The sequence below is a fragment of the Phacochoerus africanus genome, chromosome 10 (assembly GCF_016906955.1).
Source record: "Phacochoerus africanus isolate WHEZ1 chromosome 10, ROS_Pafr_v1, whole genome shotgun sequence".
Lineage (NCBI taxonomy): Eukaryota > Metazoa > Chordata > Mammalia > Artiodactyla > Suidae > Phacochoerus > Phacochoerus africanus.
Genome location: NC_062553.1, coordinates 84,493,896 through 84,521,405, shown reverse-complemented (window position 1 = coordinate 84,521,405; position 27,510 = coordinate 84,493,896). Strand labels below are relative to the sequence as shown.

The window sequence follows — 27,510 nt, the reverse complement described above, 5'->3', positions numbered from 1 at the left end:
TAAAAATACAGTAACATCAATTATTTGCTAATTTTTTATTGAAGTAAAGTTGATTTACATCATTGTGTCCATTTCTGCTGAACAGAAAAGTGAGCCATGCCCACAGAATGTGGAATTTCCCGGCCCAGGGACTGAATCCAAGCCGGCAATGCTGGATCCTTTAACCCACTGCACTAGGCCAGGGATCGAACCCATGCCTCCACAAGTCTGTTCTCTATGTGAGTATGTATCTTAGGTTCATTTGTGTCATATTTTAAGTGATATAATATGGTATTTGTCTTTTTCTTTCTGACTTACATCACCTACTATGATCTCTAGTTATCCATGTTGTTGCAAATGGCATTATTATTTTTTATGGCTGAGTATAGTAGTCCATTCTACATATGTATGGTATATTTATCCATTCATCAGTCAATGACCATTTAGGTTGTTTCTATGTCTTATTATGAATAGTGCTGCTGTGAACACTGGGACATGTCTTTTTTTATTATTATTTTTTAATAGCTATTTCCCCAATACAGTTTTTTTTCTACTGTACAGCATGGTGACCCAGTTACACATACATGTACACATTCTATTTTCGCACATTATCATGCTCCATCATAAGTGACTAGACATAGTTACCACGCTACACAGCAGGATCTCATTGCTGATCCATTCCAAAGGCAATAGTTTGTATCTATTAACCCCAAGCCCCCCAACCAACCCAGTCCCTCCCCCTCCTCCTTGGCAACCAGAAGTCTGTTCTGCAAGTCCGTGATTTTCTTTTCTGTGGAAAGGTTCATTTGTGCCCTATATTATTCCAGATATAGGTGATCTTATGCAGTATTTATCTTTCTAACTTCACTCAGTATGAGAGTCTCTAGTTCCATCCATGTTGCTGCAAATGGCATTATTTCATTCTTTTTTATGGCTGCGTAGTAATTCCGTTGTGTGTATATATACCACATCTTCCTAATCCAGTCATCTGTCAGGGGACATTTGGGTTGTTTCCATGTCTTGGCTATTGTGAATAGAGCTGCAGTGAACATGCGGGTGCATGTGTCTTTTTCAAGGAAAGCTTTATACAGATATACGCCCAAGAGTGGGATTGCTGGGTCATATGGTAGTTCTATGTATAGATTCTAAGGTATCTCCATAGTGGTTGCACCAGCTTACAATCCCACCAACAGTGCAGGAAGATTCCTTTTTCTCCATATCCCCTCCAGCATTTGTTATTTGTGAACTTATTAAATATGGCCATTCTGACTGGTTGTGAGGTGGTATCTAATGGTAGTTTTGATTTGCATTTCTCTAATAATCAGTGATGTTGAGCATTTTTCATGTGCTTGTTGGCCATCTGTACGTCTTCCTTGGAGAAATGTCTATTCAGGCCTTTTGCCCACTTTTCAATTGAGTTGGCTTTTTTGCTGTTTAGTTGTATAAGTTGTTTGTATATTCTAGAGATTAAGCCCTTGTCAGTTGCATCATTTGAAACGTTTCTCCCATTCTGTAAGTTGTCTTTTTGTTTTCTTTTGGGTTTCCTTTGCTATGCAAAAGCTTGTCAATTTGATTCGGTCCCATGGGTTTATTTTTGCTTTTATTTCTGTTGATTTGGGAGACTGACCTGCGAAAATATTCATAAGGTTGATGTCAGAGAATATTTTGCCTATGTTCTCTTCCAGGAGTTTGGTGGTGTCTTGTCTTTAAGTCTTTCAGCCATTTGGAGTGTATTTTTGTGCATGGTGTGAGGGTGTGTTCTAGTTTCATTGCTTTGCATGCAGCTGTCCAGGTTTCCCAGCAATGCTTGCTGAAAAGACTGTCTTTTTCCCATTTTATGTTTTTGCCTCCTTTGTCAAAGATTAATTGACCATAGGTGTCAGGGCTTATTTCCGGGTTCTCTATTGTGTTCCATTGGTCTGTCTGTTTTGATACAGTACCACACACTGTCTTGATGACTGTGGCTTTGTAATATTGCCTGAAGTTTGGGAGGGTTATGCCTCCTGTTTGGTTCTTGGTGTTCAGAATTGCTTTGGCAATTCTGGGTCTTTTGTGGTTCCATATAAATTTTTGGATTGTTTGTTTCTAGTTCTGTGAAAAATGTCATGGGTAATTTGATTGCTTTGGGTAGTATGGCCATTTTTTACAATATTAATTTTTCCAACCTAGGAGCATGGAATATCTTTCCATTTCTTTACATCTTTAATTTCCTTGATTAATATTTTACAGTTCTTGGCATATAAGTCCTTTATTACCTCCTTGGTCAGATGTATTCCCAGGTATTTGATTTTAAATCAAAGGGGGGAGGTGCAATTTTAAAAAGGTATTTTATTTTTGTATTCCCTTTCTAATATTTAATTGTCACTATACAGAAATGCCACTGATTTTTGAATGTTAATCTTATATCCACCTATTTTGCTGAATTTGTTGATCAGTTCAAGTAGTTTTGGGGGTTGAGTCCTTAGGATTTTCTATGTATAGTATCATGTCATCTGCATACAGTGACAGTTTTACCTCTTCTCTTCCTATTTGGATGCCTTTTATTTCTTTTGTTTGTCTGATTGCTGTGGCTAGAACTTCCACTACTCTGTTGAATAACAGTGGTGAGAGTGGACATCCCTGTCTTGTTCCAGATTTAGTGGGAAGGCTTTCAGCTTTCTTCTCCATTGAGTATTATATTTGCTGTGGGTGGTGTCATAAATTGCGTTGATTATGTTAAGGTATGTTCCCTCTATACCCACTTTGGTAAGAGTTTTTTAACTTTTTTTTTTTTTGGCTTTTTGGCTTTTTGCTATTTTCTTGGGGCGCTCCCCGCGGCATATGGAGGTTCCCAGGCTAGGGGTCCAATCAGAGCTGTAGCCACCGGCCTACACCAGAGCCACAGCAACGCGGGATCCGAGCTGCGTCTGCAACCTACACCACAGCTCACGGCAACGCCGGATCGTTAACCCACTGAGCAAGGGCAGGGACCGAACCCACAACCTCATGGTTCCTAGTCGGATTTGTTAACCACTGCGCCACGACGGGAAACTCCGGTAAGAGTTTTTATCATGAATGGATGTTAGACTTTGTCAAACGTTTTTTCTGCATCTACTGAGATGATCATGTGGTTTTTTATTTTTCTTTTGTTAATGTGGTGTATGACGTTGATTGATTTGCATATGTTGAACCATCCTTATGCAACCTGCGATGAATCCCACCTGGTCATGATGTATGATCTTTTTGATATGTTGTTAGATTTGGATGGCTGAAATTTTGTTGAGAATTTTTGTGTCTGTATTCATCAAAGATATTGTATAGTTTTCTTTTTTGGTGGTATCTTTTTCTAGTTTGGAATTAGGGTGATGGTGGCCTCATAGAATGTCTTTGGGAGTGTTCCTTCTTCAGTCTTCTGAAAATGTTTAAGGAGAATGGATATAAGTTCCTCTTTGTATATTTAGTAGAATTCACCTGTGAAGCCATCTAGTCCTGGACTTTCATTTGTAGGGAGTGTTTTTATGACATATTCAATTTCATTTCTAGTGATCAGACAGTTCAGTTGATCTATTTTTTCTGATTCAGTTTTGGCAGGCTGTAAGTCTCTAGGAAGTTGTCCATTTCTTCCAGGTTGTCAAATTTGTTGGCATACAGTTGTTCATAGTATTCTCTCATGTTTTTTTGTATTTATGTAGTATCCATTGTGACTTCTCCTTTTTCATTTCTGATTTTGTTTATTTGGGTTTTTTCTTTCCTCTTCTTGGTGAGGTCTAGCCAGAGGTCTGTCAATTTTGCTTACCTTTTCAAAAAACCAGCTCTTGGTTTTATCGATTTCTTCAGTAGTTTTTTTAATCTCTACTTTATTGATTTCCTTTTGATCTTTATGATTTCCTTCCTTCTGCTAACTTTAGGTTTTGTTTGTTCTTCTTTTCCTAATTCATTTAGGTGTTGGGTTAAGTTGTTGATTTGAGATTTTTCATTTTTGAGGAAGGCCTTATTGCTATGAATTGCCCTCTGAGCACTGCTTTTGCAGCATCCCATAGATTTGAGTGGATGTGTCTTCATTATCATTTGTCTCGAGGTATTTTTAATTTCCTTCTTGATTTCCTCATTGACCCATTGGTTTTTTAGTAGCCTGTTGTTTAGTCCTCCATGTAGTAAGTTTTTTCTCATTTCTTTTCCTGTGGTTGATTTCTAATTTCATGCCATTGTGGTCAGAGAAGATACTTGAAATAATTTCTGTATTCTTAAATTTGTTGAGATTAGCTTTGTGCCCCAGTATGTGATCAATTCTTGAGAATGTTCCATGTTCACTTGAGAAGAAGGTATATTCTGATTTTTTTGGTTGGGAATGTCCTGAAATGTCAATTAAGTCTAACTTTTCTATTGTGTCTTTTTAGGATCTCTGTTGCCTTATTGATTTTCTGTCTAGAGGATCTGTCCATTGTTGTAAGTGGGGTGTTAAGGTCTCTGTGTCTTGAATTATAGTTTTGTCTGGATATATGCCAAGGAGTGGGATTGCTGGATCATATGTAATTCTCTTTTTAGTTTTCTGAGGAACCTCCATACTGTTTACCATAGAGGCTTCACCAACTTACCTTCCCATCAATAGTATGGAAAGGTTCCCTTTTCTCCAGTCTCACCAGCATCTGTTATTTGTGGACTTTTTTTTTTTTTTTGCCTTTTTAGGGCCACACCCACAGCATATGGGGGTTCCCAGGGTAGGGTTCGTATCAGAGCTGCTGGCTACACCACAGCCACAGAAACACAGGATCTGAGCCACATCTGCAACCTATACAATAGCTCACTGCAACACCAGATCCTTAAGCCCCTGCTCGAGTCCAGGGATTGAACCTGCGTCCTCATGTATACTAGTCAGATTCATTTCCACTGAGCCATGATGGGACCTTCAGTTGTTTGTAGACTTCTTAATAGTGGCCATTCTGACCTCTGTGAAGTGGTACCTGATTGTGGTTTTCATTTGCATTTCACTAATAATTAGTGATGTTGAGCATCTTTTCGTGTGCCTTTTGGCATCTGTAGGTCCGGAAAATGTCTATTTCGGTCTTCTGCCCATTTTTCGGTTGGGTTGTTTGCTTTTTGTTGTTGTCGAGTTGTTTGTGTATTTTGGAAATTAAGCTGTTTGCATTGTTTGCAAATATTTTCTCCCATTCCAGAGATTGTCTTTCCATTTTGTCTGTGGCTTCCTTTGCTGTGCAAAAGCTCATAAGTTTTATTGGGTCCCTTTTGTTTCATTTCTATTGCCTTTGGAGACTAACCTCAGAAAACAGTGGTATGATTTATGTCAGAGAATGTTTGCCTGTGATCTCTTCTAGGAGTTTTATGGTATCATGTCTTATGTTTAAACCTTTAAGCCTTTTTTTTTTTAATTTTTGTCTATGGTGTCAGAGTGTGGTCTGATTTCACTGAATTACATGCAGCTGTCCAACTTCCCCAGCACCACTTGCTGAAGAGATTATCTTTTTCCTATTATATATTCTTGTCTCCTTTATCAAAGATTAATTTACTGTAGACATGTAGGTTTATATCTGGGTTCTCTATTCTGTACCATTGATCCATATGTCTTTTTGTGTGTGTGCACCAATACCACACTATTTTAATTACTGTAATTTTGTAGTATTGTCTTGAGTCTGGGAGAGTTATACCTTCTGCTTTGTTCTTTTTCCTCAGGAGTGCTCTGGAAATTTTGGGTCTTTGATGGTTCCATTTAAATTGGGGGGTTATTTGTTCTAGTTCTGTGGAAAATATCATGGGTAATTTGACATGGATTGCATTATATCTGTAGATTGCTTTGGGTAATATGGCCATTTAAACAATATTAATTCTTCCAGTGTAAGAGCATGAGATATCTTTCCATTTCTTTCAGTCATCTTCAATTTCCTTTATTAATGTTTTATAGTTTTCAGCATATAAAACAAATCTGCTCCTTCTTGGACAGATCTATTCTTATTATGTATTTTACATTTTTTTGGTGTGATTTTAAAAGTTTTTTTTGGTTTGCTTTTGGGGTTTTTTGTTATTGTTGTTGTTTTTTAACATTCCCTTTCTGACATTTCATTGTTAGTGTGAAGAAATGCAAATGATTTCTGTGTCTTATATCCTACTACCTTGCTGAATTTGTTCATTAGTTCTAGTAGATTTTATGTGGAGTCTAGGGGTTTCTATATGCAATATCATGATATCTGCATATGACAATTTTATCTCTTCCCTTCCAATTGGATACCTTTTATTTCTTATTTGATTGCTGTGGCTAGGACTTTCATACTATGTTGAATAGAAGTGGTAAAAGTGGGTATCCTTCTCTTTTTTCCAAGTTTGAACAAGAAGGCTTTTGATTGGAGCATTCAGTTCATTTACATTTAGGTAATTATTGATTATCTTGATGGTAATTATTGCTATTTTAAACCTTGTTTTCCAGTTGATTCTGTATTCTTTTTCCTTCTGTTTTTCTTTTATGTTGTTTGATGCTTTTATTTTATGCTTGTGTTCTATTCCTCTTGGTTTTTTATGAGTAGTGTATATTTTTGACTTGTGGATACCCTGTTTTTGAAGTTTATTGACTTCTTCCTATATCTGCTGGCTTTTTAGACTGATAGTCATATCAGCTCTAACACATTCTTAAAAAAAATCTACATTTTCTTACTCTTCTCTCCCACATTATATGATTTTGATGTCCTCTTTTACATCTTCATGTTTACCCTTTTGCTGTTCCCTGTTATCATTGCTTTCACAAATAGAATCTATTTTTCTTTTCTTTTAAATCTGCGTTCTGGTTTATTTAAGTGATTTACTTTCCAATTGTGATTTCCTCTTTCCTGTAGCTTCTCGCTTCTTTTAAGAGAAGACCCTCCAATATTTCTTTTAGGATAAGTTTAGTATTGCCTTATTCTTTTAGTTTTTGCTTATCTGAGAAATTCTTTTTTTTAAATAATTTTTTTATTTTCCCACTGTACAGCAAGGGGGTCAGGTTATCCTACATGTATACATTACAATTACATTTTTCCCCCAGCCTTTCTTCTGTTGCAACATGAGTATCTAGACAAAGTTCTCAATGCTATTCAGCAGGATCTCCTTGTAATCTATTCTAAGTCGTGTCTGAAGCCAAGCTCCCAATCTCTCCCACTCCCTCCCCCACTCATCAGGCAGCCACAAGTCTCTTCTCCAAGTCCATGATTTTCTTTTCTGAGGAGATGTCATTTGTGCTGGATTTAGATTCCAGTTATAAGTGATATCATACGGTATTTGTCTTTCTCTTTCGGCTCATTTCACTCAGGATGAGATTCTCTAGTTCCATCCATGTTGCTGCCAATGGCATTATGTCATTCTTTTTTATGGCTGTGTAGTATTCCATTGTGTATATATACCACCTCTTCCGAATCCATCATCTGTCGATGGACATTTGGGTTGTTTCCACGTCCTGGCTATTGTGAATAGTGCTGCAATGAACATGCGGGTGCATGTCTCTTTTAAGTAGAGTTTTGTCCGGATAGATGCCCAAGAGTGGGATTGCGGGGTCACATGGAAGTTCTATGTATAGATTTCTAAGGTATCTCCAAACTGTTTCTCCATAGTGGCTGTACCAGTTTACATTCCCACCAACAGTGTAGGAGGGTTCCCTTTTCTCCACAGCCCCTCCAGCACTTGTTATTTGTGGATTTATTAATGATGGCCATTCTGACTGGTGTGAGGTGGTATCTCATGGTAGTTTTGATTTGCATTTCTCTTATAATCAGCGATGTTGAGCATTTTTTCATGTGTTTGTTGGCCATCTGTGTATCTTCTCTGGAGAAATGTCTATTCAGGTCTTTTGCCCATTTTTCCATGGATTCATGGCTTTTTTGCTGTTGGGTTGTTAAGTTGTTATATATTCTAGAGATTAAGCCCTTGTCGGTTGCATCATTTGAAACTATTTTCTCCCATTCTGTAAGTTGTCTTTTGTTTTCTTTTGGGTTTCCTTTGCTGTGCAAAAGCTTGGCTTTTTTGCTGTTGGGTTGTATAAGTTGTTTATATATTCTAGAGATTAAGCCCTTGTCGGTTGCATCATTTGAAACTATTTTCTCCCATTCTGTAAGTTGTCTTTTTGTTTTCTTTTGGGTTTCCTTTGCTGTGCAAAAGCTTTTCAGTTTGATGAGGTCCCATGGGTTTATTTTTGCTCTAATTTCGATTGCTTTGGGAGACTGACCTGCGAAAATATTCATGATGTTGATGTCAGAGAGTGTTTTGCCTGTGTTTTCTTCTAGGAGTTTGATGGTGTCCTGTCGTATATTTAAGTCTTTCAGCCATTTGGAGTTTATTTTTGTGCATGGTGTGAGGGTGTGTTCTAGTTTCATTGCTTTGCATGCAGCTGTCCAGGTTTCCCAGCAATGCTTGCTGAATAGACTTTCTTTTTCCCATTTTATGTTCTTGCCTCCCTTGTCAAAGATTAATTGACCATAGGTGTCAGGGTTTATTTCCGGGTTCTCTATTCTGTTCCATTGGTCTGTCTGTCTGTTTTGATACCAGTACCACACTGTTTTGATGACTGTGGCTTTGTAGTATTTCTTGAAGTCTGGGAGAGTTATGCCTCCTGCTTGGTTTTTGTTTCTCAGGATTGCTTTGGCGATTCTGGGTCTTTTGTTGTTCCATATAAATGTTTGGATTGTTTGTTCTAGTTCTGTGAAAAATGTCCTGGGTAATTTGATAGGGATTGCATTGAATCTGTAGATTGCTTTGGGTAGTATGGCCATTTTTACAATATTGATTTTCCCAATCCAGGAACATGGAATATCTTTCCATTTCTTTACATCTTCTTTGATTTCTTTGATGAAAGTTTTATAGTTCTCGGCATATAGGTCCTTTACCTCCTTGGTCAGGTGTATTCCGAGGCATTTGATTTTGTGAGGTGCAATTTTAAAAGGTATCGTATTTTTGTATTCCTTTTCTAATATTTCATTGCTGGTATACAGAAATGCAACTGACTTCTGAATGTTAATCTTCTATCCTGCTACTTTGCTGAATTCATTAATCAGTTCAAGGAGTGTTGGGGTTGAGTCCTTAGGGTTTTCTCTGTATAGTATCATGTCATCTGCATACAGTGACAGTTTGATCTCTTCTCTTCCTATATGGATGCCTTTGATTTCTTTGGTTTGTCTAATTGCTGTGGCTAGGACTTCCAACACTAGGTTGAAGAGCAGTGGTGAGAGTGGGCATCCCTGTCTTGTTCCAGATTTGAGTGAGAAGGCTTTCAGTTTTTCCCCATTGAGGATTATATTTGCTGTGGGTTTCTCATAAATGGCTTTGATTATATTCAGGAATCTTCCCTCTGTACCCACTTTGGCGAGGGTCTTGATCATGAATGGATGTTGGACTTTGTCAAATGCTTTTTCTGTGTCTATTGAGATGATCATATGATTTTTGACTTTTTTTTTGTTAATGTGGTATATGATGCTGATTGATTTGCACATGTTGAACCATCCTTGTGAACCTGGGATGAACCCAACCTGGTCATGGTGTATAATTTTTTTGATATGTTGTTGGATTCGGTTGGCTAAGATTTTGTTGAGAATTTTTGCATCTATATTCATCAGTGATATTGGGCGATAGATTTCTTTTTTGGTGGTATCTCTGTCTGGTTTTGGAATGAGGGTGATGGTGGCATCATAGAATGTCTTTGGGAGTATTCTTCTTCAACCTTTTGAAAGAGTTTAAGGAGGATGGGCACCAATTCCTCTTTATATGTTTGATAGAATTCACCTGTGAAGCCATCTGGTCCTGGACTTTTATTTGTAGGGAGTGATTTTATGACCTCTTCCATTTCATTTCTAGTGATGGGTCTGTTCAGTTGGTCTGTTTCTACTTGATTCAGTTTTGGCAGGCTGTAAGATTCTAGAAAATTGTCCATTTCTTCCAGATTGTCAAACTTGTTGCCGTATAGTTGTTCATAGTATTCTCTTATGGTTTTTTTTATATCTCTGCTGTATCCATTGTGATTTCTCCTTTTTCATTTCTAATTTTGGTTATTTGGGTTCTTTCTCTCCTCTTTTTAGTGAGTCTGGCCGGGGGTTTGTCAATTTTGTTCACCTTTTCAAAGAACCAGCTCTTGGTTTTCTTAATTTTCTCTGTTGTTTTTTGAGTCTCTATTTTATTGATTTCTTCTTTGATCTTTATAATTTCCTTCCTTCTGCTGACTTTAGGACTTTTTTGTTCTTCTTTTTCTAATTCATTTAGGTGGAGGGTTAAGTTGTCCCTTTGGGATCTTTCTTCTTTTTTGAGAAAGGCCTGTATTGCTATAAATTTCCCTCTGAGCACTGCTTTCGCAGCATCCCATAGATTTTGAGAGGTTGTGTCTTCATTATCATTTGTTTCAAGGTATTTTTTAATTTCCTTCTTGATTTCCTCATTGACCCATTGGTTTTTTAGTAGCATGTTATTTAGTCTCCATGCAGTAGGTTTTTTCTCTTTCCTTTTCCCATGGTTGGTTTCTAATTTCATGGCATTGTGGTCAGAGAAGATACTTGAGATAATTTCTATGCTCCTAAATTTATTGGGATTAGCTTTGTGTCCCAAGATGTGGTCGATTCTTGAGAATGTTCCATGAGCATTTGAGAAGAATGTGTATTCTGCTTTTTTTGGATGTAGTGTCCTGAAGATATCAATGAAGTCTAACTTTTCTATTGTTTCCTTTAGGATCTCTGTTGCTTTATTGGTTTTCTGTCTAGAGGATCTGTCCATTGATGTGAGGGGGGTATTAAGGTCTCCTACTATGATTGTATTCTCATCAATATCTCCCTTTATGTCTGTTAATATTTGATGTATGTATCTGGGTGCTCCTGTATTTGGGGCATATATGTTGACGATAGTAACATCCTCTTCTTGGATGGATCCCTTAATCATTAAGTAGTGTCCTTCTTTGTCTTTCTTTATGTCTTTTGTTTTCAAGTCTATTTTGTCTGATATGAGTGTTGCGACTCCTGCTTTTCTGTCATGTCTATTGGCGTGAAATATTTTTCCCCACCCTTTCACTTTCAATCTATATGTATCTTTTGTCCTAAGGTGAGTTTCTTGTAGGCAGCATAGTGAAGGTTTTTGCCTTTTTATCCACTCAGCCAGTCTGTGTCTTTTGATTGGGGCATTCAGTCCATTGACATTTAAGGTGATAATTGATAGAGGATTATTTATTGCCATTTTGAACCTCGTGTTCCAGTTGATTCTATGGTTCTCCATTCTTCCTTTTTTTTTTTTTTTTGGTTGGATGGTCTCCTGTTATTATCTGTTTGAGTGTATTTTTTTTTTCATTTTTTGCAAATGCAATATTTGGTTTTGGCTTGTGGTTGCCCTGTTTTTTAAGTATGCTAACCCCTTCCCATAGTTGTGTGTTTTAGCCTGATGGTCCTGTAAGTTCAAACACTTCATTACTATATTAAAATTAAGAAGAGAAACATACAAACAAACAAAAAGGGTTATTTATTTCCTAACATCCCTTGCCCACATTTTATGGTTTTGATGACTCTTTTTTATTCTTTTCTTTTTAATTTTATTTTGTTTGAAGCATGTTCATGATTAAATCTGTATGCTGGCTTATTTGAGTGACTGCTCTCTGATTGCAGTTTCCTCAGTCCTAGTTCTTCCTCTTCTTTTTTTTTTTTTTTTCTTTTCTTTTTTCTTCCCTTTCCTTCCTTTCTTTTTGGTTTAGAGAAGCCCTTTCAATATTTCCTTTAACCTGGGTTTTGTGTTGCTGTATTCTTTAAGTTTTTGTTTGTTGGAAAAAAATTTTATTTCCCCTTCTATTTTAAATGATATTCTTGCTGGATAGAGTATTCTAGGTTGCATATTTTTTTCCTTTTAGCACTTTAAATATCTCTTGCCATTCCTTCCTGGCCTGTAGTGTTTCTGTAGAGAAATCAGCTGATAATCTTACGGGGGTTCCCTTGTAGGTAACATTCTGTTTTTCTCTTGCTGCCTTTAGGATCCTCTCTTTATCACTAACTTTTGCCATTTTTATTATGATGTGTCTTGCTGTGGGTCTATTTGGGTTCAGTTTGTTTGGGGCCCTCTGTGCTTCTTGTATCTTGAACCTGGTATCCTTTAGATTTGGGAAGTTTCCAGCGATAATTTCTTCAAATATATTTTCCATCCCCTTATCTTTTTCTACTCCTTCTGGAATTTCTATTATGCGTAGATTGGCCCGCTTTATATTATCCCATAGGTCTCTTATTTTGCTTTCCAGTTTTTTGATTCGGTTTTCTGTCTGCTGACCAGATTGGGTGATTTCCATTATTCTATCTTCCATATCACTGATTCGTTCTTCTGCATTATTCATTCTGGTTTTTACTGCCCTTAGTTCAGTTTGCATCTCTGCAAATGAATGTTCTAGTTTTTCTTGGCTCCTCCTTATATTTTCTAGTTCCTTTCTGAGGGTATCTGCATTACTGTTCATATCTTCTCTTAATGCCTTCAGTATTTTCACTATTTCTCTTTGGAACTCCAGGTCTGTCAGACTGTAGAGATCTGTTTCATTGTTGACTGTTTTAGGTGAGTTCTCCTGTTGGTTTGACTGGGGGTGGTTTCTCAGCTTCTTCATCTTGCTTGTTGTTTTCTTTCTCCTGAGGGAGTTGTACTCTCCGTGTTGGGGTAGTGTTTGCCTTGTCACTGCCGTGGAATATTTCCTGAGGGCTGGTGTTGTTGGTCAATCTTTTTTGAGGCAGTATGGCTTTTCTGGAGTGTTGATGGGGCTAACAGTATTTCTTTGAAGCAAAGGAGGACTTCCTGAGGGCAGACAGAACTGGGGGGTCCACACCACGATGGTAGCAGATTTCACTTGGTCATGCAGAGCTTGCTCTGGTGTTTTTAGGCTGTGGGGTTCTTGCAGGGGGTTGGCGGTGTTGGGCAGCTGTTCCTCAGGAGTGCAGCATCCCCTGGGGGCTGGAGCAGCTATCTGGGTCACTGAGAACCTAAGAGGCTCTTCCCTAGGGCAGCCCAACTCAGAACGACGGCCTGAGAATGTAGGCGGATCTTTTCACAGTCTGGCCAAGCTTGTTGCAGCTTTTCTGGGCTGCAGGGGCTCTTCTAGGGGGCTGGTGGTGCTGAGCAGCTATTCCGCAGGAGTGGGGCACCCCCTGAGGGCTTGGGTGGCTAGCAGGGCCACTGAAAACCGAAGAGGCTCCTCCCCGGGGCAGCCCGACTCAGAAAGACCGTCTGAGATCTTTTCCTGACTCGGCCAGGCTTGTTGCAGCTTTTCTGGGCTGTAGGGGGTCCTGCCTGGAGCTGGCAGTCCTATGCAGCTGATCCGCTAGGTCTCGGCACCCCCTGGGGGCTTGGCCGGGTTGCAGGGCTGCTGGAAACCCAAGAGGCTCCTCCCCAGGGCAGCCCAATTATCTGAGAAATTCTTTAGCTCTCCTTACATTCTAATGATAATCCTGCTAGGTAGAATATTCTAGATTGCATGATTTTCCATTTTAAGACTTTGTATAGGACTTCCCATCATGGCCCAGCAGAAACGAATCCAACTAGGGACCATGAGGTTGAGTTCGATCCATGGCCTTGTTCATTGGGTGAAGGATCTGGGGTTGCCGTGAGCTGTGGTGTAGGTCACAAACATGGCTCAGCTCTGGCGTTGCTGTGGCTCCAGCATAGGCCAGCGGCTACAGCTCTGATTAGACCCTTAGCCTGGGAACTTCCATATGCAGTGGGTGCAACCCTAAAAAAGGACAAAAGGACAAAAAAAAAAAAAAGACTATATATTTTGCCTCTCCCTTCTTGCCTGTAGTGTTTCTTTAGAGAAATCAGCTGATAGCCTTATAGGGGTCCCTTTGTAATTAACTCTTTGTTTTTCCCTTGCTGCCTTTAGAATACTCTCTTTAACTTCTACCATTGTAACTATAAGTATGTCTTGGTGTAAGTCTCTTTGGATTTGTCTTGTTTGGGTCTCTCTATGCTTCTTGAACCTGGATATCTGTTTGCTTCTTTAGGTTTGGAAAGTTTTCAGCCATAATTTCTTCGAATACACTTTCAATCCCCTTTTCTCTTCTCCTTCTGGAATCCCTATTTTGCATAGATTGGCATGCTTTATATTATCCCGTAGGTCTCTTTTATTGCTTTCATTTTTTAAATTTGGCTTCTGTCTCCTGTTCTGATTGGGTGATTCCCATTATTCTATATCCCAGGTCACTTACTTGTTCTTCTGTATTACTCATTCTGCTATTCAGCTTTCCTCTCTGCAAATTAATTTTCTAATTTTTCTGGGCTCCATTTACTTTCTAGTTGCTTTTTATAGTAATCTGCTTTTCCATCAATAGCCTTTCTTAATTCCTTCAGTATTTCTGTTATTTCCTTTTTGAACTCAATGTCTATTAGACTGAAGAGGTCTGTTTCATTTGTTCTTTCAGGGGATGTCTCTTGGTCTTTCAACTTGGAGTGGTTTCTCTGCTTCTTCATTTTGCATATATTTCTCTTACTCTGTAAGTTTAAGAGAAACAGTTATCTACTGTGGCCTTGGAAGGCTATTTATGTGCAGAGGTATCCCTGTGTAGTTTGTGTGGGTTTAATGTTTTTGGCATGAAGGCTGTTTTTAGTATGCATGACTGCCACCTCTTTCCTCACTGTGTGCTGGCCATTATCCCCTTGATAGGGAATGTGCAGATGCGGTGACTTTTGTGTTTCTGGAACCTGAGACAGTGGTGGTAGCAGCTGGCACACACTCCTGGAACCCACAGCACCAGCAGCAGTTAGTGACTGTTACCAGGTAACTCAGCACCAGCTCACACTCATGCCCCACACTCCAAAACAGTGACATCTGGTTAACTGAGAGCATCATGCACCTGGGGGAAAGGGTGGGTCCTGCCTCTCCCCTCATGCATCCCCCAAAAAATGGCACTTCATCTATATGGCAGGCCCAGGTTTCTTCCGCATACACCCTTGGTTGTAGCTGCACCACACTCTGACCTCTTTAGGCCATCCCTCGCAGTCAACTCCAGCCCCCTCCCCAGGTCTAACCTCTGAAGCCTGAGCTTTAGCACCCAGCCTCCACCCTCCCCAGAGGATGTGTCTCAAGCTGAGGAGTGCAGCGCAGCAGCACCAGCCATCTGTACAGGTCTCTCCGTTTTGCCTTCCACATACCCTGTTGCTGCATTCTCCTCCAAGGCTCCAAAGCTCCCCCTCCATCCTGGCTGATCTCCCTGCCAGTGAAGGGACTTCCCATAGTGCAAGAACATTGCCTCTTTTCACAGCTCCCTCCCAGGGGTGAAGGTCCTGTCTTGATTCTTTTCACTCTCTCTCCCTCTTTTTTCTTTTTCCTCTTATCCCACCCAGTTATGTGGAGATTTTCTTACCTTTTCAGAAATCTGAGGTCTTCTGCCAGTGTTCAATAGATATTCTGTGAGAATTGTTCTACATGTAGATGTATTTTTGATGTATTTGTGGGAGGAGGTGAGCTCCATGTCCTACTACTCTAACATCTTGATCGCTCCCCTTACTTGCTGAGTTTAAAGCATTTTTATCTATGGAAGATTTAGAACCAGAGTAATCAGTCACTTTATTCAAAAACTTATCAACTTTGCCTTTTCAATAAGCTATTACTTAGGATTGCTCTGATCATTTTATTCCTCAGTAATTAGCATCCCTATTATTTACTTGAAGCTTTATTTAATCATCTTATTATGTCTTTTCTTTCTCCTATATTCCTAACCCTTTTACTTTCCTCTGCCTCTTGCCTGTGTTGTAAGATCTGACTGAACAGTACTACTACTCTTTCTCTTTAGTTCAGTCCAAGGTAATTAGTTTAAATGAAGCTGCTTACTGCTGCTGAGAAGAGGACATTAGGCCTCACTACTAACAAAAATGAAAAACCAGAAATGTAAGTCTGTTCTCTTCAAAGACCTTTAGTGACACATTGAGATAAGTAAAAAATTTTTTTCAGAGAGAAAAAATACATATGATGTGGTCAGTTATGTAAACTGTTGTAACCCATCTACTAAGCAAGTGCCTGTGCAACTGAGTCATAGCGTTTACAAAGCTGAAGTTGGAGAAAGGAATATAGCTCATTCTCCAAGCATCTTCCCATCACCTCTCTTCCAGCTGAATAACCAGAAAATCAGGGAAGCACTGGGCTAGCAATACCTGACTTATCAAAACTCTCCTTTGGATGTAGAAATAATGGTCTTTCATAATGTCTAGAGAACTTTGTGACAAGTTTAGAAGACCTTTCCAAATGTGAGTTAAAAATATAATAGAACAAAAATATTTCAAAATGAATGTTTTAGGAGTTCCCATTGTGGCTCAGCAGTTTACCTGACATAGCTTTCGGAAGGCTACAAGTTCAGTCCTTGGCCTCCTGCAGTGGGTTAAGGATTTGGTATTGGCACAAGCTGCAGTATGGGTTCCAGGTGATTTGGATTCAGCATTGGTATGGCTGTGGTATAGGCCAGCAACTATAGCTCTGATTCAGCCTCTAGCCTAGGAACTTCCATATGCTGCAAGTGCAGCCATAAAAAGAAAAAAGAAAAAAAAAAGAATATTTCAGAGCAAATTATATTTTATATTTATATAATATCTTTTCTCATAAAAATGTACTTTGTATATTTTTTATCTTCTGTTTTTGGTAATAAGTTTAGAATTCTGAAAGTAAATATTCCTGAAGGAAAAGATAAGTAATTCAATCTAATGAAAATTTATTGGAAAATGTAAACTCTTATTAATAACTAACATAATCTATAGGAAGAAAGTTAAACCTTGGATAATGTGATCCCATAACAGTTTAAAGTGAAAGCAGGAAATCTAAAAGTTAACCCATGAACTCTCTCCCACTAGAAAGAAACCAGAAAGCATGCTGCCATTGTTGCTGCTAATGGTCTTTCAGTGGTGAAGGATGCCAACATGAAGAGAAAACTTACACAAAAAAAAAGAGGATAAAGGCAAAGCAAGAGAATTGTAGAGAAATAGTCCTGGAGCCCTGTTTGTACTTCACTCAGTCTTTATGACTTCTAAGTTTCCTGCTATTCCAGGAATGCAGTAAAAGCTAATTGAGAGTAACTTGGGACAAGATGGTAGAGTTGAAGGACCTTGGGCTCACCACCTCTCACAAGCACACCAAAATCACAATCAAATGCTGAGCAACCATGGATAAAAGAGTGGAATCTGCCAAAAAAGACATACTACATGCAAGGATGAAAGAAGAAACGGGGCGGGGGGGGGATCAAGATGACAGAGGAATAGGACATGGCACTCACCTCCCACAAACACACACAAAAAAAAATCTAAATGTAAAATGATTTGCACAGAACATCTACTGAATGCTGGCAGAAGACTTAAACCCCCACGTAACTGGGCAAAAAAAGGTGGGGGCAGAGAGAAGTAATCAGGATGGGACTAGCACTCCTGAGAGGGAGCTGATAAAGAGGAAAGGAACCCACACCCTGGGAAGACAGCCTAACTGATGGGGACATCAGCCGAGACAGGGGGGCCTCAAAGTCACAGAGAAAAATCACAGCAGCTGGACTGAGGAGGGCAAAGCAGAGTGAAAATCACACAAACCATTCGCACCACTGCTCCCAGACACCACAGCCTGAGACACTCAGGTGGGGGCTGGGCCCTGAGACTCAGGCTCCAGAGGTCACTTCTGGAGAGAGGACTAGGGTTGGCTGTATGGAGACAGCCTAAGGACCTAGGGAGCAGTGTGCCATGGGCTGGGGAGCTGAATACCATGGGATGGGTAGTGGAATGCCACAGCCAAGGGAACCTGGGAGGAGGTCTGGGCCTTCAGGAGCAGCAAGGCACCATTGTTGGGGCGGGCAAGAGGAGGAGTGACAGACCACCATAGGAATGTATTTCCCTGCACACATCACCTCTGGTGGAGGCTATGGGCGGCAAGCACCACCACTTGCTCAGGCTATGGATGACCTGGCACTTCTTGTGTGCATTACAAGTGGCCAGGCACCTCTTTTGTGACCTAAGAGCAGGGAGGGGCTAAGCAGTAAGCGGCACCTCTTGCATGATCTACAGGTGGCAGGGACAAACCAGAGGGGGGCATGGCCTTCCACCACTAGGGGTCTGTGAATGGGCATCATCTGCAGCCCTGGTCAACTCAGAGGTTGGCAAAGAAGAGGGCATTCCAACCAAGCACCACCCATTCTTGCTCTCACTCCTCCAGGAACACACCTGCTTTGCTGCTGCCACTGCCAAATACTCTGGGTGCTGCCTACAGCTGCCTGATCACTGTCATTTCCCAAGGCCCTGCAACTAGGATCAAGGAACCTTCCCATGGGTCCTTGCCACTGTCAAAAGCCCAGCAACCAGGCACTGGCTACTAGACTTGCCCATTGCCTCCATCTCCCTGGAAGCACATGCAGCACCCTAAAAATAAGAAACCCTAATAAAATAGACAGGGGTGCTTCTGCATATAAGCAGCCCTCCAAGACTAAAGTACTTGTTTTCCCTAAACTCATAGAATAAGGAAAATATAAGCAAAAAGCAGCAGCTCAGGAACCATTCCCAGTTAAAAGAATATAATTCACCTGAAGGATCGAATAATGAAACAGATCCCCGCAATCTAACAGACATCAAGTTCAAAAAGGAGATAGAGAAAATACTAAAGGAATTAAGCGCAGATATGAACAGTAATGCAGATTACTTTAGAAAGGAATTAGAAAATACACGGAGGAGCTAAGAAAAGTTAGAAAATTCATTTTCAGAAACACAAGCTGAAGTAAAGTCATTGAAAAGCAGAATTAATAATGCAGAGAAATGAATTAGTGACTTGGAAGATAGAATAATGGAAAACACCCGGTCAGGACAGCAGAGAGAAAACCAAATGAAAAAATATGAAACCAATATAAGAGATCTATGGGATAATGTAAAGTGGGCCAATCTATGCATAATTGGGATTCCAGAAGGAGAAGAAAAAAAGTGGATTGAAAATACATTGGAAGAAATTATGGCTGAAAACTTTCCAAATCTAAAGGAAACAGATATCAAGATTCAGGAAACACAGAAGACCCCAAACAAACAGGCCTGCACCAAGACATTATAATAAAAATGGCAAAAAGTTAAAGAGGATTCTAAAGGCAGCAGGAGAAAAACTAAGCATTAATTTTAAGGGAACCCCCATAAGACTATCAGCAGATTTCCCTACAGAAACCACTATAGGCCAGAAGATAGGGCAGGATATATTCAAAGTTCTAAGAAGAATTTGCAGCCTAGAACACTCTACCCAGTAAGAGTATCATTTAAAAATAGAAGGAGAAATAAAGAATTTCTCCAACAAAAACTAAAAGGGTACAGCAATACTAAACCCATTCTAAAAGAAATACTGAAAGTTCACCTCTAAACAAAAAAGAAATAAGAATAGGATGGAGGGAGTCACAATTGGAAAGCAATGCTTAAATATGCCAGTATACAGATCTAAAAAAAAAAAAAAATTATAGAAGTGATGACAACCACAAACAACAGCAAAATGATAAACATGAAGAGGTTTACAAAAGGCATCAAAATCATAGAATATGAGCAAGGAAAGTAAGTAAATCTAGACTTTTGTTTGTTTTTGTAGGTTTTTTTAGAATGTGTTTGAGCCTATGACTATCACAATAAAGCAAGCAGATATAGGAAAGAGTTAACATACTTGAAAAACAGGACAACCACAAATCAAAACCAAACATTACATTCATAAAACTAAAAAGAAAAGGACACAAGCATAAAATAAAAGGAAATCATCCAACCAAAAAAAAAAAAAAAAGAACAAAGAAGAAACAGAATCAATTGGAAAACAAAGTTTAAAATGGCAATAAATATGTATTTATCAATAATTACCATAAATGTGAGTGGAATGAATGCTCCAATTGAAAGACATAAAATGGCAAATTAGGTTAAAAAAAAAAAAAACCTACAATATGCTGTCTACAAGAGACTCATCTTAGGACAAAAGACATAGATAAATTGAAAGTGAGGGGACTGGAAAAGATATTTCATGACAATGGAAAAGATAAGAAAGTGGGAGTTGCAATACTCATATCAGACAAAATAGACTTTAAAACAAAGGGCCTAAAGAAAGACAAAGACGGACACTATTTAATGATAAAAGGATCCATTTCAAGAAGAGGATATTCTAATCATCAATATGTATGCTCTACTGTAGGAGCACCCAGATACATACAACCAATACTAACAGAAATAGAAGGAGAAATTTATGGGAATACAATAATAGTAGGAGGCTTTAACACCCCCCTCACATCAATGGACAGATCCTCTAGACAAAAAATCAATAAGGCAACAGATCCTAAATGGAACAATAGAAAAATTGTGCTTAAATAACATTTTCAGGACATTACATCCAAAAAAAATCATAATATACATTCTTTTCAAATGCACATGGGACATTCTCAAGGATTCACCACATACAGAGGCACAAAGCTAACCTCAAGAAATTTAAGAGTATAGAAATTATTTCAATTATCTTCTCTGACCACAATGGCATGAAACTAGAAGTTAACCAAAGGGGGAAAAAATGAGAAAAAAAATGACTACATGGAGAATAAACAACATGCTACTAAAAAACCCAATGGGTCAAAGAGGAAATCAAAACAGAAATTAAAAAAATATCTTGAGGAGTTCCCATCATGGCTCAGTGGAAATGAATCTGACTAGCATCCATGAGGACACAGGTTTGATCCCTAACCTCGCTCATTGGGTTAAGGATCCAGTGTTGCTGTGAGCTGGGCTATAGATTGCAGATGCTGCTCCAATCTGGTGTTGCTGTGGCTTTGGTGTAGGCCGGCTCTGATTCAGTCCCTAACCTGGGAATCTCCATATGCCTCAAGTGCTGCTCTAAAAAAACAACTCTAGACAAATGATAATGAAAACACAAACTATCCAAAATCTTTAGGGTGTTGGAGTTCCCATCCTGTCACAGTGGAAACAAATCCAACTAGGAAACATGAGGTTTTGGATTTTATCCATAGCCTCGCTCAATGGGTTAAGGATCAGGCACTGCCGTGAGCTGTGGTGTAGGTCACAGATATAGCTTGGATCTGGCATTGCTGTGGCTGTGGTACAGGCCAGCTGCTGTACCTCCAATTCAACCCCTAGCCTGGGAACCTCCACATGCCATGGGTGCAGCCCTAAACAGCAAAATAAATAAATATATCTATGGGATGCCACAAAGTTTATAGCAATACATGCCTTCCTCAAAAAGGAAGTTCATAGCAATACAGGCCTTCCAAAAACAAAAAACAAAAAGAAAAATCTAAAATCAACAACTTAACTCACCACCTAAAAGGATTCAAAAAAGAAGAACAAACAAAACCTAAAATCAGCAGAAGGAAGGAAATAATAAAGATCAGAGAGGAAATCAATAAAACAGAGATTCAAAAAACAATACAAAAAATTAGTAAAACCAAGAGCTGGTTCTTTAAAAGGGTAGCCAAAATTGACAAACCTCTAGCCAGACTCACCAAGAAGAGGAGAGAAAGAGCTCAAACAAAATAAGAAATGAAAAAGGAGAACTCTCAATGGATACTGAAGAAATATTTTAAAAAAATAGAATACTATGAATAATTATATGACAACAAATTTGACAACCTAGAAGAAATGGAAAATTTTCTAGAGACATACAACCCACAAAAACTGAATCAAGAAGAAATAGATCAAAAGAAAATACCCAAAGATATAATACCTTTTAAAATCACACCCCCAAAATTTAAATACCCAGGAATAAACCTGACTAAGGATATGAAAGACTTATATGCTGAGAACTATAAAACATTAATCAGGGAAATCAAAGAGGATTCAAAGAAATGGAAAGATAGCCCATGCTCCTGGATTGGAAGAATCAATATTGTTAAAATGGCCATACAACCCAAAGCAATCTACAGATTTAATGCAATCCCCATCAAATTACCCATGACATTTTTCACAGAACTAGAACAAACAATGCAAAAATGTATATGGAACCATAAAAGACCCAGAATTGCCAAAGCAATCCTGAGAGAGAAAAAAACCAAGCAGGAGGCATAACTCTCCCAGACTTCAGGCAAATTATTACAATGCCACAGTAATCAAGACAGTGTGATACTGGTACAAAAACATATACAGAATAGAGAACCCAGAAATAAACTAAGAAACCTATGGTCACCTATTTGTCTTTGACAAAGGAGGCAAGAATATAAAATGTGAAAAAGACAGCCTTTTCAGGAAGTGGTGCTGAGAAAACTGGACAACTGTATGTAAATGAAAATAGAAAACACCCTCACACCATGCAAAAAAAATAAATAAATAAACTCAAAATGGCTTAAAGACTTAAACATAAGACAAGACACCATCAAACTCCTAGAAGAGAACATAGGTAAAACATTCTCTGACATCAACTGTAAAAATATTTTCTTAAGTCAGTTTCCCAAAGCAACAGAAATAAAAACAAAAATAAACCAATAGGACCTAATCAAGCTTACAAGCTTTTGCATAGCAAAGGAAACCATTAGAAAACAAAAAGCCTATAGAATGGGAGAAAGTAGTTTCAAATGATACAACTCACAAGGGCTTAATCTCTAAAATATACAAACAACTTATACAACTGAACAACAAAAAACACCAATGACACAATTGAAAAATGGGCAAAGATCTGAATATACATTTTCCAAAGATATACAGATGGCCAATAGGTACATGAAAAAAATGCTCAGCATCACTAATAATTAGAGAAATGAAAATCAAAACTCTTACGAGGTACAACCTCACACTTGTCAGAATGGCCATCATTAACAAGTCAATAAATAATGAATGCTGGAGAGGTTGTGGAGAAAAGGGAACTCTCCTGCACTGTTGGTGGGAATGTAAACTGGTACAACCACTGTGGAAAACAGTATGGAGGTACCTCAGAAAACTAAATGTAGAGCTGCCATATGATCCAGCAATTCCACTCCTGGACATATATCCAGACAAACCTTCATTGAAAAAGATACATGCACCCGAATGTTCATTGCAGCACTATTCACAATAGTCAAGATATGGAAACAACTTAAATGTCCTAAATCCTATGTATGGATTAAGAAGATGTGGTATATATATACAATGGAATACTACTCAGCCATAAAAAAGAAGAAAATAATGCCATTTGCAGCAACATGGATGAAACTGGAGACTCTCATACTAAGTGAAGTCAGAGAAAGACAAATACCATATGATATGCATCTTTTACCTGGAATCTAATATACAGCACAAATGAACCTTTCTATAGAAATTAAACAAACTCATAGGCTTGGAGAACAGACTTGTGGTTGCTGAAGAAGAAGGGGAGAGGGTGGTATAGACTGGGAGTTTGGCATTAGTAGATGCACACTATTGCTTTTGGAGTGAATAAGCATAATATCCTGCTGTATAGCACAGGGAACTATATTTAGTCACTTGTGACGGAACATGATGAAGGATAATGTGAGGAAAGTAATGTGTATATGTGTGTGTGTATGATCAGGTTACTTTGCTATATAGCAGAAATAGAATAATGTCAATCAAGTGTATTAGAAAAAACAAAACCCTAAAAAAAAATAAAGAAACCACAAGACAGCAGGAGGGGGCACACTCATGATATAATCAAATATCATACCCCCTGGGTGGGTAACCCACAAACTGGAGAATAATTATATTACAGAAGTTCTCCCACAGAAGCGAGTGTTCGGAGCCCTTTGCAGCATCGAGCAGAAGAGCCCCAGAGCATTTGGCTTTGAAGACCAGTGAGGCTTGAGTACAGGAGCTCCACAGGAATGGGGGAAACAGACTCCACTCTTGGAGAACACACAAAAGGACTCACATGTGCTGGGACCCAGAACACAAGCAATGATGTCATAGGAGCCTGGGCTGGACATACCATGGAAAGATGCTCAAAACAGAGAAATGAAAATCAAAACTACAATAAGGTACCACCTCGCACTGGTCAGAATGTCTATTATTAACAAGTCTATAAGTAATAAATACTGTATAGGTTGTGGAGAAAAGGGTACCCTCCTTAACTGTTGGTGGGAATGTAAATTGGCATAGCCACTCTGGAGAATAGTATGGATGTTATTTAAAAAACTACAACTAGGGCTACCATATGTCCCTGCAGTCCTACTCCTGAGCATATTCCAGAGAAAACCATAATTTGAAAAGATAATGCACCTCATTGTAGCACTATGACAAGTACAATACCCAAGATATGGAAGCTACCTAAGTCTCCATTGACAGGTGAATGGATAAATATGATGTGGTATATGTATACAATGGAATATTACTCAGCCACAAAAAGAATGAAATAATGCCATTTTAGCAATATGGATGGACCTAGAGATTACCATACTAAGTAAGTCAGAGAAGGACAAATATAGTATCACTAGTATGTGGAATCTTTAACAAATGATACAAATTAACTTATTTATAAAACAGAAAGAGACCCACAGACAAACTTATGGTTACCAAAGGGGAAAGAGGAGGAAGGATAAATTCGGAATTTGGGATTAACATGTACACACTACTACATATAAATAGATAACCAACAAGGACCTACTGTACAGCACAAGGAACCATACTTAATATTTTGCAATAACTTGTGAGGGAAAAGAATCTGAAAACAAATATGTGTGTATGTGTACATATGTGTATGTATACATATACATCTAAATCACCTTGCTGTATACCTAAAACCAACACAACACTAAATAAAATCTATTTCAATTAAATAAATAAAATTAAACAGATAATCAAAAAAGTTAACCCAATGAAGCTTAAGATAAGTCTAAAATATAAGCTGTTTCATATATATCTGGACATATATGGATATATATATGACAGTTAAATGGCATTTAACTGCCATCATGTTGTTGGCCTTATTTTTGTTTTACTAAGTTAATTTTCTTTTAAGTCCTTTAGAAGTGAATGAACCTAAAATGAATGATGGATTTAAAAAAACAAGAGTTCAAAGTAAATAATGCTTTAAAAAATTATAAAGAAACTGAAACTTTCCTCTATTTTGCTATAGAAATAATTTTAAAGAAATAAAAATTTTTATTCTAATCGAAAGGATGTATTATGTAAAACAGTCACAGTATTACATAAGCAATATACTTTTTTTTAATGTTAAAAATAGAATCTAAGAAGTCAGCCAAGTGTGTATCCAGCTCTCATCAGTGGCAGTTACGGCCTGCAGTTGTTTTTCTCTTAATAAATCTCATGTTTTCAAGTTTTGCTTTGCTAGACACACAATCTTGATTTCAGAGGGGTGAAAATGTTAGTCTTCTCTGGTTAGATTAGCAGTTTTCAACCTTGCATTATGTTAAAAATCACTTGGAAAGCTTTTAAAAAAATAATACAAAGCCCAGGCCCTACCCCAGACTGGGGACTGGGCATCAATATTTTTCATAGTTCCTCATGTGATTTTAATGTGCAACCTCAGGTGAGACCTTCTGGGCTAAGAGGAGTAAAGGAGTCATTTTTTTAGGGATTTCATCCAAGGATACTTGCATGGTGAGTGTCTATCACGCTGGACACTGGTATTTATTTCTATGTTTTTTAACTTATTCCAGCCCTGTAAGTGAGTTCATACTTTTGCCCTCCCTTACTCCTTTATGGATGAGGAAAACAAAGACTCAGATTAAAACCATGCAGCTAGAAAAATCAGAAATTGAGACTTTTAAAAATCAAAATTCTTATGAAATTAAATTTCTATAACCCATATCACTTATTCTTTTACACTCCAAACATGATTCAAAAAAAAAAAAGAAGTGAGACCTGCTTTGTTAAAACTTGTAGGTAGTGATATAAATGGTTGAGAAACTTGGTTCTTAGAAAATTCATTTGCTACACGTTTAATATTTGCTTATTTTACTAGCCTCATCTCTCCCATTATTCCCTTTCTGTCCTCCCAAGTCAAATATGAACTTGCATAGCTCTTATTCAGACAACATCATATACTTCTCATCTCTAGGCTTTTGTACGTGCAAATCTCAGTATAGCATACAATTCCCCTCACCCCACTTTTATCTCCTTGCTTTCACTTTAATTCCTGCTCACCTGTCTATATGCTCAAGTCTTATACCAACTTCCCAAACTGAATTGTCTCTCCTTTTATCCAGGGTTGTGTCTTCCGCTTCTCCTTGAAAAAGACCATGATTTGGGAGTTCCCACTGTGGCGCAGCAGAAATGATTCCAACTAGTATCCATGAGGATGCAGATTCAATCCCAGGCCTTGCTCAGTGGATCAGGGACCCAGGGTTGCCATGACCTGTGGTGCAGATTGCAGATGCAGCTTGGATCTGGTGTTGCTGTGGCTCTGGTGTAGGCCGGCAGCTGTAGCTCCAATTTGACCCCTAGCCTGGGAACTTCCATATGCCTCAGGTGCAGCCCTAAAAAGCAAAAAAATAAAATAAATAAAAGACAACACCATGATTTAATAATGGAGCTAAACTAGCCCTAGGGTGAAAACTGATCCTTTGCATCCAAAAAAGATTAAAAGTGGGCCTTGAAAAGATCACACGCATCTACAAGTAAGTTAACTGCATGCAGAACAAAGAACACTCTTTAAAGGAATATAACAAACCCAGCATTCAAAGAAGTAAAATTTATCATATTTAGGATCTGATAAAAAAAATTATCAGGCATTCAAAGGAAGAAAATATGATTCATACCCAAAAGAAAAATAAGTCAATAGAAACATTCAAAAATTATAGAAAAGAAGGAGCTAACAAACTAGGAGCTTAAAAGAAAGTAAAGAAAAATATGAACAAAATGAACAAAGAAATGAAAAAGTCCAAGAAGCTCAACAAACCCTCAGCAGAATAAAGGAAACCACAGCAAGGCACATCACAGTCAAATTCGTTAAAAACTGTGATAAAGAGAAACTCTTAAAAGCATCTGAAGAACACATTACATATGGAACAGATGTTGGCGCACTATATATAGCCCTCAAGCCAAATTTATTCTGCCCCCGTTTTTTCATAAATTAAGTTTTACTGAAACACAGACATACCTATTTGTTTACCTGTTGTCCTTGGTGGTTTTCACACTACAATGGCAGAGTTAAGTAGTTGTGACAAAGACTATTTGTCCTGGAAAGCCAAAAATATTTACCACAGTACTTTACAGAAAAAAGTTTGTGATCCCTGTTAGAGAGAAATAGAAGACAGTTGTCTAGAAAACAATGGAATGACATCTAGCAAGTGCAGAAAGAAAAAAAAAAAAAAAACAGTTTACCTAGTGAGTATCTGCTAAACTATACCAGTGAAAATGTCATTCCAAATGAAGGTGAAATAGACATTTTTAGACAAAAGCTGAGAAAATTTTCTTGACTATTTACACTACATGATATGTTAAAATTCTTCAGGCTTCAGGAAAATGATACCAGATGGAAACTCAGATATACACAAAGAAATGAGGAGTGCTAGAAATAGATTTGGCACCACTGACTCAATATCCAGGAAAGCAGGGCAGCTTAGGAAAGCTCAAGACTCACGCTGTGGCCATGAGTGGCAATTTGGACCTCCGCTGCACACACCATGCATTCAGTGCACCACACAGACAGACGAGACTCCCTTCCTGGAAAAGAAG

General features: G+C 38.3%; 1 long non-coding RNA gene across 1 annotated transcript; it reads left to right on the top strand.

The window, feature by feature from the left end:
• The first annotated feature begins 188 nt into the window (after nt 1-188).
• LOC125137552 (uncharacterized) lies at nt 189-26,095 on the top strand. Its single transcript, XR_007137433.1, has 3 exons — nt 189-218; nt 14,582-14,695; nt 26,040-26,095. It is a non-coding gene; the product is annotated as an uncharacterized LOC125137552 (long non-coding RNA).
• The last annotated feature ends 1,415 nt before the right edge of the window (nt 26,096-27,510 follow it).